The sequence below is a fragment of the Chiloscyllium plagiosum genome, unplaced genomic scaffold (genome assembly GCF_037043375.1).
Source record: "Chiloscyllium plagiosum isolate Xiang-an unplaced genomic scaffold, Cpla_swu_hap1 HiC_scaffold_28, whole genome shotgun sequence".
In the NCBI taxonomy this organism is placed as follows: domain Eukaryota; kingdom Metazoa; phylum Chordata; class Chondrichthyes; order Orectolobiformes; family Hemiscylliidae; genus Chiloscyllium; species Chiloscyllium plagiosum.
The window spans coordinates 9,929,692-9,944,298 of NW_028270166.1; the positions used below are offsets into that span (position 1 = coordinate 9,929,692).

The 14,607-nt window shown below is 41.4% G+C and overlaps 1 protein-coding gene across 2 annotated transcripts in view; it reads right to left on the reverse strand.

Annotated features, from left to right (window-relative positions):
- LOC122565421 (zinc transporter ZIP3-like) overlaps positions 1-929 on the reverse strand; it is a 39,138-nt gene extending 38,209 nt beyond the window's left edge. For both annotated transcript variants that reach the window (XM_087975987.1, XM_043721374.2), the window contains exon 1: positions 718-929. The gene's annotated coding sequence lies outside the window, so the exon portion shown is untranslated. The remainder of the gene's footprint in view (positions 1-717) is intronic.
- Positions 930-14,607: the final 13,678 nt, after the last annotated feature.

Here is a 14,607-nt window from a genome sequence, read left to right on the forward strand (position 1 = left end):
TCTCAGCAGATCTGGCAGTGTCTGTAAGGAGAGAAAAGAGCTGACGTTTCGAGTCTAACTGACCCTTTGTCAAAGCTCTGACAAAGGGTCAGTTTGACTTGAAACGTCAGCTCTTTTCTCTCCTTACCGATGCTGCCAGGCCTGCTGAGATTTTCCAGCATTTTCTCTTTTGGTTTCAGATTCCAGCATCCGCAATAATTTGCTTTTATGTAGGATAGAGCAGGTAAGAATGGCAGATTTCCTTCTCCGAAGATGAGTGAACCAGATGAGCTTTTACTACAACCAATTATGGTTGTCAAGGACATTACTAGGCTTGGCTAAATTATTTCAGATTTACTGATTGGAATTTAAATTCCACCAACTGTAATGGTGGAGATTAAATCCCATGTCTTCAAAACATTAGCCTCATCTTCATCAGTTTTACTCCAGTGACATTACCACTATTTAACAGAAGGTAATGGCACGCCTTCCTTTAGAGAAGGAAATCTGCCATCCTTGCGTGGTCTAGCTCTGCATGTGACTCCAAAGACACAGCAATGGAGTTGATGCTCTGAAGTGACCTAGAAATAAATGTCCATTATTCAGTTCAACAGAAATTGGGGACAGACAACAAATGTCAGAGCTTCCACCCTAAACATCCCAGAGAAGAAATGAAACACTACACCACCAACTCCCGACAAAACTGATGATAACTAAATGTGTGACTCAGCCACCCACCTTCAAAACCTTTTATTCAGGAAGCGCGCGCTCTCTCTCACTGTAACCCCCAGGTGATGCCTTCCACAGTCAAACAGCCGCCGGCAATAATGGACTCGCTCCCTCCTTTTATAAACTGGTTGGCAAAATCGGTTTTGTTCCGATTTAAACTCGAATTTAAGGTTTCAGCTGCGACATAATCAACAACAACGTTGCCCGCCCCGCGGCATCCACTTGCCTTCCCCAGCGCCGTGTCACAGTCAAATGTTTCCGACCGAAGGGCACAGGGAGTAAAGAATGGTTCCGCTCTGGATACTGTGTCCCATTGGCCTAAGGAGGTTTCCTGGAATCTCCCATTAGGTATCCACTTGGAATCTCACTAAAGTGCTGGTTATGGTTGGGATTTTTCTTTTTGGCACAAAACAAACACTGGCCAAATTTCTGCAAAACTCGCCAATAACCTCATTGTGAATGGCAGAGGAGACTCAGTGGGCTGAATGGCCTACTTCTACTGTTTTATTGTTTGTCAAATCAAGCCAGATGTGGCATCACTTGACATCCTTCTTCATGCCTCTCCCACATTCTCCATACCACCCACCCACTGTATAAGGTAATGTTTCTGAAGGAGTTAGTGCTCCTGTTAGACTGCACTCCACCCAACCTGATGATGCCACTCAGACTTTGATTGAAGATGGTTCAGTTCTGCATGAATACCCAGGGGAGCAGCTGTATTCTGTAAGAGTCATTGAAATAATACTGGCACATTAATGGAAGCTATACCAATGCCTCTTTGTCTTTTGCACTGAGTCTCTACACGATCTGCACCTCACTCCTTTTACACCTCTGTGAAAATTATAAGATAGAGTCATACAACATAGAAACCGACTCTTTGGTCCAACCAGGCCATGCCTACTGTAATCCCAAACTAAACTAGTCCCATCTGCCTGTGCTTGGCTCATATCCCTCCAAACAATTCTTATTCATGTACTTTTCCAAATGACTTTTAAACATTGTAACTGTATCCACATCCATCACTTCCTCTGGAAGGTCATTCCACACATTAACCACTCTCTGCGTGAAAAAGTTGTCCTCATGTCTTTTTTAAATCTTTCTCTTCTCACCTTAAAAATATAGCCCCAATCATGAAATCCCCCCACCCTAGGAAAAAGACACCTGCCATTAACTTTATCCAGATCCTTTTTTATTTTATAAACCTCTGTAAGATCACCCTTCAACCTGCTATGTTCCAGTAAAAAAAGTCCCAAACTATCTCGCCTCTCCTTAACTCAAACCCTCCATTCCTATCAGCATCCTGGTAAATCTTTTCCAAACCCTCTACAGCTTAATAATATCCTTCTATAACAGGGTAACCAAAACTGGACACTGGAATGGAACATTTCAGCAATGAAGAGATACTGAACAAGCTTAGGTTAATAAAATAAAAAAACTGCCCATGATGGAAATCTGAAACTAAAAATGAACTAAAAAGAAACTCAGCAGGTCTGGCAGCATCTAAGGAGTGAAAGCAAAGTTAAGAACGCTCAGTATCTTTTCTTTGGAGCAGAGAAGGTTGAGGGGGTACCTTTTTGAGTGTATACGGTTATGAGGGACACAGAATGGGTGGACAGAAAGCAGTTATTCCCCTTTGTTGAAGGGTCAGTAACAAGACTGAAAGGCAGGGCGTTTAGAGGGGATTTGGGAAAAGCTTTTTCACCCAGAGGATTGTATAGGGATCTGGAATGCAGTTCCTTTGGAGGGTTGTTGAGGCAGATAATTTCAAAACTTTTAAAAAGTACTTGGATGAACACTTGAAGTGTCACTAGGCTATTGACCTAGTGTGGAATAGTGGGACTTGTGTCGGTAACAGTATATTTTTGGCAGTACAGACTCAATGAACTAAAGGGCCTCTTGTGTACTGTATGCTTCTATGATTCTGGTGAGGACCCATTTTCTCCTCTTTACATCTTAAATCATATACATTTCTCTTTCTCTTTCACAACCACGTGTCTTCTGTACTGGCCCCACACATCATCTGTTCCGCTGCTTCTGTCAAAAACATTTTTAAAATTCCAACAATTGAAGAAGATTCATACTGGATGTAAAACATTAACTGTGTTTCTCTCTGCTGCCAGAGCTGCAGAGTTTCTCCACATTTCCTGTGTTTGTTTCAGATTTCCAGCATGGGCAGTTTTTTTGTTTTATTAACCTAAGTTTATTCAGTCTGTCTTCATCGCTGAAATGTTCCATTCCAGGCAACGGCAGTATTTTGCTTTTATTCCAATGTTCCTCTGACTGGTTGCCCAAAATATTCATAATTGCAGTACACTGCCTTCCCGTGTCTAAACAAGAAGCCATTCAGTTTGGAAACATATACAAATATAAAATGTAACACTTATCAATTACAGTATTGTGGTAGAGTCCTGCACTTCTCAGAACAAAGATTTTAATTACAGATGCTTTATCAATTCAGATAAAGTAAAATGCAATTTGTTGCCCACATTTTAAAATATTTAGATCAACTACTGAATACTGAAGCACTATCTCACCCTTAGCCATAAGAAATAGGAACAAGAAGAGGCCCCTCAAGCTTGTTCCACCTTCAGTTGGATCATGTTGCCGGGTTGGGGTTGGTGGGGGGGTGGTGGTTGGAGGGTTTGAGCTATAGGGAAGAGGCTGAATAGGCTGGGGCTCTTTTCCCTGGAGCGTCGGAGGGTGAGGGGTGACCTTATAGAGGTTTATAAAATCATGAGAGGTTTAGATAGAATAAATAGACAAAGTCTTTTCCCTGGGGTGGGAGAGTCCAGAACTAGAGGGCAAAGGTTTAGGATGAGAGGGGAAAGATATAAAAGGGACTTAAGTGGTGGAGGCTGGTACAATTGCAGTATTTAAAATCCTCTGGATGGGTATATGAATAGGAAGGGTTTAGAGGGATATGGGCCAATTGCTGGCAAATGGGACTAGATTAGGTTAGGATATCTGGTCGGCATGGACGAGCTGGACGAAAGGATCTGTTTCCATACTGTACATCTCTATGACTCTATGTCTGGACGACGTTCCTCACAATTGCTTTCCTGTGTAACCCTGGATTCCCCGGCTGATCAAAAATCAATCTGTCTCAGCCTTAAATATACACAAGGACTCTGCCCTCGCAATACTCTGTGGCAAAGAGTTCCAAAGACACTCACCCCTCTAAGAAAATAAATTCTTCCTCATCTCAGTCTTAAATTGGGCCCCTTTATTCTGGGAGGAGAAAGTGAGGTCTGCAGATGCTGGAGATCAGAGCTGAAAATGTGTTGCTGGAAAAGCGCAGCAGGTCAGGCAGCATCCAGGGAACAGGAGAATCGACGTTTCGGGCATAAGAAGGGCTTATGCCCGAAACGTTCCTGAAGAAGGGCTTATGCCCAAAACGTCGATTCTCCTGTTCCCTGGATGCTGCCTGACCTGCTGCGCTTTTCCAGCAACACATTTTCACCCCTTTATTCTCTGACTATGCCCTCTGGTCCCAGAATCTACGATGACAGGAAACATTCTCTTAATATTTGGCCTATCAACCCCTTTAAGAGCTGATAGTTTCAGTGAGATTACCTCTCATTCTTCTGAACTCCAGTGAGTAGAGTCCCAACTTGTTTAGCCTTTGCTCATAAGACAATCCCTCCAGAATGGGGATCATCCTAGCAAACCTTCTCTGAACTGCCTCCAATGAAATGATACCTTTTCTTCAATAAGGGGGCCAAAACTGCTCACAGTCCTCTAGATGTGGTCTCATCAGCACCTTATACAGTTAGAACATAGAACTTTACAGCGCAGTACAGCCCTCGATGTTGTGCCGACCTGCGAAATTAATCTGACGCCCATCTAACCAACACCATTCCATTATTATCCATATGTATGCTTAATGACCATTTAAATGCCATTAACATCGGCGAGTCTACTACTGTTGCAGGCAGGCCGTTCCATGCCCCTACTACTCTCTGAGTAAAGAAGATACTCCTAATATCTGACCTAAATCTATCACCCCTCAATTTAAAGCTATGTCCTGTCGTGTTAGCCTTCATCACCTGAGGAAAAAGAGTCTCACTGTCCACGTTATCTAACCCTCTGTTTATCTTAAACATCTTGATTAAGTCACCTCTCAACCTTCTTGTCTCCCATGAAAACAGCCTCAGTTCCTTCAGCCCTTCCTCATAAGACCTTCCTTCCACACCAGGCAACATCTAGTAAATCTCCTCTGAACCCTTTCCAAAGCTTCCACATCCTTCCTATAATGCATTGACCAGAACTGCACGCAATAATCTAGGTGCAACCTTACCAGTGTCTTGGTACAGTTGAAGCATGACCTCGTGGCTCCGAAACTCAATCCCCCTATGAATAAACGACAACACAACATATGCCTTCTTAACAACCCTATCAACCTGGGTGGCAACTTTCAGGGATTTGTGCACCTGGACACCGAGAGCTCTCTGTTTATCTATACTGCCAAGAATTTTACCATTAGCCCAGGACTCTGCATTCATGTTACTTTTTCCAAAGTGAACTACCTCACACTTTTCCGCATAAAACTCCATTTGCCACTTCTCAGCCCAACTCTGCATCTTATCTGCATCCCTCTGTAACCCACAACATCCTTCAGCACTATCCACAACTCTGCCTACCTCAGTGTCATCAGCAAATTTACTAACCCATCCTTCTACGCCCACTTCCAGATCGTTTATAAAAATGATAAACAGCAGTGGCCTGAAAACAGATCCTTGTGGCACACCACTGGCAACTGAGCTCCAGGATGAACATTTGTCATCAACCACCACCCTCTGTTTTCCTACAGCTAGTCAATTTCTGATCCAAACCACTAAATCACATTCAATCCTGAAACTCCTTATCTTGTGTGCAATAGCCTACTATATGGAACATTATAGTGAGATATCCCTACTCTAATACTCCAACCCCCTTGGAATAAGGGCCGGCATTCTATTAGCCTCCCTGATTACCTGCTGCACCAGTGAGCTTAATCAACCAAATTCAGACAACACTTCCAATACTGACTAAATTGGAATCTCTATTTGGGCATTAGAGTTTTGTTTTTAAATGCAGTGTTTTGTTTTTACAATTTTTTAAATGAATATCTTCTTGTAGATTTGGAACACATTGTAGAAGCAATTCAGAAAAAAAAACGTTTATTTTAGCTTTCTTCTACTTCAAAGAAGAAAGATAAAATAAACATTTGTTGTTTTGAATCAACTCCAAAACCTGAGTGCGGGTTAAAATAATCCATGAAATGGGTAGCATTACTCAAGTAACAAAGAGGTATGTTGTTTACTATTTGTCAAATTCCATTCACATAACTCATTAAAGTAGTATAGATCAGTATGTAAATAGAACAATAGATTTGGCTGAGAACTGCTTAATTGAGCATGCATGTCTTTTCTATCTCATATTCCCCACAAAAAATAGACACAAAACATCCAAGTGGTGTTCAGAGGGATATATAAGATATTATCTGTACTGAGTATGGCAGGGCCTCAAAGGGCTGAATAATGTCCCCTTCTGTGCCATAGTGAATTATAAGAGGATATAAGAACATCTAAATATTAAGCAATTCAAAACAAGATATGATTGCACTTCATGTTTTCAAAATTAGACAATCTTCTATATCTGCTATTAAATTGCAGAAAGCTGTTTACTCAATTGAGCTGACTGCAACATTTCGTTAGTAATTGCATCTCCAATAATTTAATTTTAATTCTTCCCAGTATCCCTGACACTTCTGATTCCTTACATAATTGCATTGCTTGCTTATTTTCATTGCAATCTGTATTTTTAGTGTTTCTCTGCTCTCCAGAGAATAGATTTTATATTTTGTGTGCCTATTTGGTGGGGAGCATGAGAGAGAGCAAAGAAAAGCATGCACAATGAAGCAGTTCTCAGCCAAATCTATTGCTCCATTTACATAATGATCTACACTACTTTGATAAGTAATGTGAGTGAAATTTGAAAAATGGTAAATCACATACCTCTTTATTGCCTGAGTCACACCAATCCATTTCCTAGATTATTTTGACCTCCACTCAGGTTTAGGATTTGAGATGATATATATTTGACCAGAAAATAGACAAGTTTTTATTGAACTGCCTTACACAGCCTTCAGCCATTTCAATTTGCTTCATAATTTCCTTCAAGGTGTTCCCACTATCAGTACTTAGGTAAATGCAGCAAGGTGCATGGGTAATCACACACTATCCTGTCTCGTATATGTGTACCATTCATTCACTGAGTAAATATCCTGAAGCTGTCACTCTGACAACCTAGGGTCCACATGGTTCAAAATGTTGACACACCACTAACATCTCAAGGGCAGTCATGACTGCGTGATAAAAACCGATCCTGCCAGTGACAACCTGAAGAGCATTTTTATTTTAAAAAACAAACCAATTTGCACACAGCAAGGCTCTGCCAACAGATAATGAGACAAGTGACTAATTAACTTTCCAGGGCTATAGATGAGAGATGAATATTGGCCAGAATTATGGGAAAACTCTGTGCTTTTCTTCAAAAAGTTACATGTGGACAGGCAGAAATTTAACATCTCATCCGAAGCAGTGTCTCCAGTCAATTAAGCACTACCTCAGTACTGAACTGAACTACCAGTTGACATATTTTGAAGATTTGTACATGGATTGGAACTCCAAAATCATTCTGATTCAGAGGCAAAGTGAAATCAAATGAGCCAATCTAATACCTTTCCATTTACTATAATTCTGAATAATTGTTAAACATTATTAACACCTGTATCTTTACTCAACAGCAATAATAAAATAAGAGGCAAAATTAATAGAGAGTAAGGTTTCATAAACAACAACGAAACATCATCAGGTAATCCATATTTAGTTATATTAATCAAAGAACAAATGTTGTTCAGGATACCAGAGCTTCCTATCTTTCTTCAAAATCTACCAAATATCTTTTACAACCAGTTTTTTAAATTCTTGATAGGGTGTGGCCATTGCTCCCTAGTAATAACCATTTCTAATTGCCTTTGAGAAGAATGATGTTGATCTACCTTCTTGAACCACTGCAGTGTGTCTTGTGTATATATACCCATCACGCTGTTAGGGAGGCATCTTGACCCAGTGACAATGAAGGAACAGTGATATATTTCAATCGAAGCTGATGTTTAGCTTGAAGGCTATCTTGCAGGTGGTGGTGTTTTCATGTATCTGTTGTCCTTGTTCTTCTAGACAGTAGTGGTTGTGGATTTGGCAAGTCCTGTCAAAGCAGTTTTCATCAGTTGCAGCAGTGTTACTATGTAAGTTATTGCTGCTACTGTATGATGGTGGTGAGGGGGTAAAAATTTAAAATGGTGGATTGGGTGCCCATCAAACTGGCTTTTGGACGGGGATCTAAGATGGCGGCAATCTGAGAAGATCACACTGCAGAGCTTTGCATCACAGCAGGAGCAGGACAGCCCTTTAACCCACCCAACCCAGGTCTTCAGGATTTGTTGCGGTGATGGAAAGATTGTGGAGCCCCAAGAAACATTTAAAAATTGACTTACCTGTATTTTCAGCTGTCCAGAAAAGCCTAAAAAGGGAGGAGGAGCATCTGAGGCCGGGCCTGCTGCTCAGCCTGCAGCAGCCTCGGAGCCGATTACTCTCCAGGACCTGGTGAACCAGCTCTCGAAATCTCACGAGATATTGGGGAAACAGATTGAAGAGAAGCTGGCTCCAGTCTCTCTCATGCTGCAGAAGCATGAGCAGCAGCTGGGAGACCTGGAGAAGAGGACAGGTGAGGTGGAGCACAGAGTCACAGTGGTGGAAGCTGATGCCAGTTCATTAAAGGAAGAGATCCAAGCCCTGCAGACGCAGGTTCGTAACTTGCGTGACCAAGTGGATGATCTTGAAAACAGGGGCAGGAGAAAAAACATTCGGGTCATCGGTCTGCCTGAGGGCAAGAAAGGTGAGCGGCCTATGGAATTTGTTGAAGATTGGCTTCTGAAATTCCTTGACTTGGAGACTGGCATGAGAGGATTGAAGATAGAGAGGGCTTACTAGATCGCAGCACGGATGTCGGATCTGGGTCAACGCCCTCGTCCTTTCCGGTGCGGTTCCATCATTACCGGGATAAGGAGAGAATCATGGAGGCTTCCAGACTCCAAGGGAAGGATCCAAAGGCCCTAATTTACGAGGGGTCTAAGATCATGTTTTTTTAGGACTTTTCAGCGGCGGTGATCCAGAAACGAAAATCGTATGATGGTGTCAAGAGAAGATTGAAGGAGCTTGGGATTCAGTACTCCCTGAGATATCCGGCAGTGCTTCATATCACCTTAGATGGATCCATGCATCTCTTTGACACATTGGAGAAGGCAAGAGACTTTGTGGATAAACTAACCTAATTTAAACAATTGTAGTATATATAAATATTGTTGCTTGGATATGTGTTTATCATTCTGTAAAAGAAATGGAGGAAATCTGGTTGGAGCTTTGTTTCTCCCCTTTTTCTTTCCTCTATTGATAATAATTTGGTTCAATCTATATCTGGCGGTGGTTAAGATGTATATTTTAAATTTCTAAGTTAGTACATACCAAAGGATGGGTGTGTTATTTATTCCCTTTTTTTTAAATAAAAGAATGTTTTTTTATTCGTATTGATATTCTATGGGGTGTTTATTCTTTTTAGCTTGTGCTTGTGATGCGGCTCTAGCTGGGAGAAGTGAAGGTGGTTGAGATGGTTAGATGCCTATTTATGGGCAGTTCAGGACGGGTAGTTGCCCCCTCCAGGCAGGGAGTGAGTTCCCCTCTTCAGCGTTATTGGCGCTTTATATGTTGGTTTGTTTTCTGGTTTTTGTTGTTTTTTATTTTTAATAATTTCGTATGTTTGTTAAATGTAGTGGTTTTAGTTTATGTAGTTTTTATATTTGATGGACCATGCGACACTAAGGCTCAGCAAGTTGTGGTTCGGGTTCCTCCTCTCTGGAATTTAAATGTATTGCAGAAGATTATGGCTAATGATTTGATTAAATGGTTTACCTGGAATATCAAGGGAAGTCACTCACCAATTAAGAGGAAGAAAGTACTCTTGAGTCTTGGAAAGGAGAAGGGCTTCCTGAAGAAGGGCTTATGCCCGAAACGTCGATTCTCCTGTTCCTTGGATGCTGCCTGACCTGCTGTGCTTTTCCAGCAACACATTTTCAGCTCTTAGAAAGGAGAAGGTGGATATTGCTTTGTTACAGGAGACACATTTGGATGACAAGGAGCATCTGAAATTACAGCAGAATGACTTTGACCGAGTTTATTTTACTTCATTTAATACCAGAAGTAGGGGAGTGGCTATATTGGTAAGGAAAAATCTCTCATTTAAGTTGTTGGAATGTGTTAAAGACACATACGAGAGGTTTGTAATTCTTAAAGCCTTGATAAATGGGGAAGAATATGGCAGTTTAAATGTTTATTGTCCTCCAGCTCATCCTCTTAAATTCTTGGTAGATGTTTTTTCTAAACTGATAAGTCTCAAATCTCAGCACATCATTATAGGGGGAGATTTTAACTGCCTCATGGACCCCACAGTAGACAGGTTGCCTAAAGGTCCCTCGATACCCTCTGCACAAACTAAACAGTTATTGGGTTTGTGTGGGGAATTAGGATTGGTGGACGTCTGGAGGTGTCTCCACCCTACGGGTAGCGATTTCACGTTTTTCTCCAATCCGCATAGATGTCACATGAGGATTGATTTTTTTCTGACCCCTGCGGTAACTCTGGATCTGGTGGCATCCTATACGATTGGTAATATTGCCATCTCTGATCATGCTCCAGTGTACCTCATGGTTAAAATTAAGGATGTTACAGTGGATTCAAGGTACTGGCGAATGGACCCCTTTATTCTCATGGACAGCAAGTTTGTGGGGTATTTCTCTAGGGAATTTCAGGCATTCCTAGACATCAACATAGGCTCGGTTGTTAGCTCATCTGTTCTCTGGGAAACTGCCAAAGCTTATGCCAAAGGGTTACTTATTTCATATTCAACAAGTAGGAAGTGGCAGAAGGGTGAGCAGCAACGTCTCTTTGAAGCACGGTTAAAGGCAGCCGAGAAGGCCTATTTTGACAGACCCTCGTTGGTCAAACTACAGAGGATTACGGCACTGCGGTCTACACTAAATTCCGTGCTCACACAGACGGCAAAGAAGGAGCTGGCTTTTGCAAAGCAAAGGTTATAGGAGCATGGTGACAAGCCAGGCAAATACCTTGCAGAAAGAGAAGTGCCCCAGAAACCATTACAGTGATTAGGGAAGGGTCTGGGAACCTAACATGTGATCCTAAAAAGATTAATGTGGCGTTCCAGAGATTCTACTCTAAATTATATCAGTCTGAGAATTGTGAGGAGGGGCAGGCCAAAATGGAATCCTTTTTTAGAGATCTGAAGCTCCCGGGGGTGACTCCCGAACAACAGTCCTTTCTCAATGCCCTGTTATCAGAGCAAGAAGTGCAGGAAGTTGTGAGGCAGCTTCAGAGTGGAAAGGCGTCCGGTCCTGATGGACTTCCCAGTGAATTCTATAAGGAATTTATAAGTATACTGTCAGGCCCGATGCTGAATATGTTTAATGATTCATACAGTCATGTTTGTCTCCCACCATCTCTGAGAGAGGACAATATTTCACTTATCCTTAAAAAAGGGAAGGACCCGGAAGACTGTGCTTCATACAGGCCCATCTCACTCTTAAATGTGGACTTTAAGATCCTCTCTAAGGCTCTTGTGTTAAGGCTGGAGACTGTGTTACCCTCTATTATTAAAGAGGATCAGACGGGCTTCATAAAGGGTCGCAGATCCTCCAATAACATTAGGAGGCTGCTTAACGTAATTCAAGCATGCCAACAGCAGTCAATACAGGGATTGGTGATTTCTTTGGATGCAGAGAAGGCATTTGACCGAGTTGAGTGGCTGTACCTTTTCTATACTCTAGGCTGGTTTGGTCTGGGCGAAGTTTTCATAAGATGGGTAAAGGTTCTCTACAGTGTACCTCTCGCTGCGGTCATTACCAACGGGGTACAATCAAGCAATTTTAATATTTCTAGGGGCAGCCGGCAGGGCTGTCCCCTTTCACCATTACTTTTTACGTTGGTGATTGAACCGCTGGCAGAGGCCATTCATGGGTATCTCAATATATCAGCTCCAGAAGTGGAGTCCAAATTACACAAGATCTCACTGTATGCAGATGATGTTCTAATTTTCTTGACAAATCCAGCAGTCTCAGTGCCTTGCCTGATACAATGTATTCACACGTTTGGCGCTTTTTCAGGGTATAAGATTAATTTTGCTAAATCAGAGGCTATGCCTATGGGTGGTCTTACAAAAGAGTTGGCTCTTGAGAGTGACTATAGATTCCCATTTAGGTGGTCACAGGGAGGTTTTGTGTATTTGGGCATATTCATTACTCCAGTTCTGGATTGGCTGTTCAAAGCCAATTTTACTCAATTATTTGAAAAAAGTAAACAAGATCACCAAAGATGGGAGGCACTTCCAGTCTCATGGTTGGGTCGGATAGCGCTTATTAAGATGAATATTCTCCCTCGTTTGCTATACCCTATACAGATGCTCCCCCTGATTTTCAATAAACAAACACTCAGGAGACTGAACAGTTGGTTCAGCTCCTTTATCTGGCACCGTAAACTGCCCCTCATTAAATTAGCCAAACTGCAGTTGCCTCACAGATTGGGGGGAGTAGACCTTCCGGACATTAAAAATTACCAATTAAGCTCGCTTTTGACCTATGTAAGTGATTGGGTTTGTGGGGACCCTCTTTAAATATGGCTAGATATCGAAGTCTCCCAGGCAAGGTGCCCCCTTACCAGTTTGCTGCTTTTGGACAAGGTGAGGACAGTTAGGGAATATTGCCATAACCAATAGTCTTCAATACTGTTAAAGCATGGAGGGCAATCCGGCAGAGGAAAGGTAATATTGGCAAAACATCTTTGTTTACACCTTTAGTGGGTATGCCGGGTTTTCAACCAGGTATGATAGATTCAGGATTTAAACATTGGCCAGCTAGGGGTATATCTTGCATGGGTGATTTATTTGAGGGAGATATAATGATGTCCTTCGATCAGTTAGTACGGAAATATGAGTTACCTAATAGAGACCTCTTTCGTTTTTATCAAGTTAGGGATTTTATTCAAAAAAAGACCACACTTTTGACTGATCCCTTTAAATCTGACATAGAAAGTGAGGTAATAAGGGCTAAGAGTACACTCTCTGTCAGTACTCTATATCACCAACTGGGGAGTGCCACCTCAGATGAGTGTGATCGACTCTGCCAGATGTGGGAAAGAGAGCTGGGTGTTGAAGTTTCTTCAGAGGCATGGGAGGATATTTGGGAGAATGCAAGGAAGATATCAATTTGCAATAGGACCCATGCTTTACAGTTGAAGATTCTCCACAAAATCCACTTAGCCCCAGACCGTTTGTCAAAATTTAAACCAGGGGTATCTTCAGCATGTCCCAAGTGCAAGGTCTGTACGGGTACTCTTACCCATTGTCTTTGGTCTTGTGACAGGCTTCAAACATATTGGAGCGCTGTGGTGGGTGCAATGGAGAGGATTTTAGGTGTAGGGGTGGAGAAGGACCCTATTTCGCTCCTTTTGGGCCTACCCATTGTATTTCCTGCAGACTCGCATAAGGAAAAACTTTTCAATATTCTTACATTCTGTGCATGGAAGAATATCTTGCTCGGTTGGATGTCAGAAAACCCCCCAGGCCTGTTGGGTTGGCGGAAGATTGTTATGGAGCATATTCCCCTGGATTTTCTCACAAATATGGTACACCACAACCACTGAGAATTTTTACAAGGCATGGCAACCCTTTTTGAAATACCTGGACACAGATTTATCTGCCACACTAATAAGGGCTTTTATATAGCCGTAATGATTCTGTTTCATGAGTCCAATATCTAGGGAGGAGGAACTGTGAATGTATGAGTGTTTTGTTTGGCTGGGCTGAGTTATTACTATTTATTTGTTTGTTGTTAGATATTTATTTAGTTAGTTAAACAGCTAGTTTAGGTTTTGTTTTAATTTTATACTTCTCTATATATGTTTATACATTCGTATAGGAGGGTGGGTTGGGGAATTTGTTTTTATTATTTGGGTTTAGTTTTGTCCTATTTTTATACTGTTTTGAATTGCATTGTTTTGTATTTGTTGTAATATTTAAATATCTATTTTTTCTTAATAAAAATATATTATAAAAAAAAACTGGCTTTTATTTTCTGGTGTTAACCTTCTTGATAGTTGTTGGAGCTGCATTCATCAGGCAAGTGGGGAGTATACCATCACCTTGTGCCTTGTAGGTGGACAAGATTTGGGGAGTCAGGAATGAGTTAGTCATCCTAGAATTTCCTGTCTCTGCACTGCTCTTGTAGTCAGTATTTACATCAATGATCCACTTCAGCTTCTGTTCAATGATAATCTCCTGGATTTTTCATGCTGAATGTCAAGGGGAAATGGTTAGATTCTCTCTTATTGGAACAACTAATTGCTTGTCACTTGAGGGGCATAAATATCAGTTGCTACTCATTAGCCATGTAAATTTTAAGTTACAATTTAAACTTAAATCCCATGTTTATTTGTTTGAGACATTAACCATTAAAACATCACCAAAGTTATAAAGTAATACTCGTCAAAGCAGGGCACTTTGTGGTTTTACTATGGTTTCTGTTTTCTGATTCCCTTAGGGTGCAGAGTTGACACTCAGTCTTAGGTAAAGCCACACCATGGCATTGAAAATTAAATTGCAATGTATCAGGAGGTGCACAACTAAAAGATGATTTATAACCTGCTTAATCATTTGAAAATATACCTCTCTAATGTGAAGTCAAGCAATTGCTCCATCCTGTGGTTAGATATAGAGTTAGCGGTCCATGTGAACACT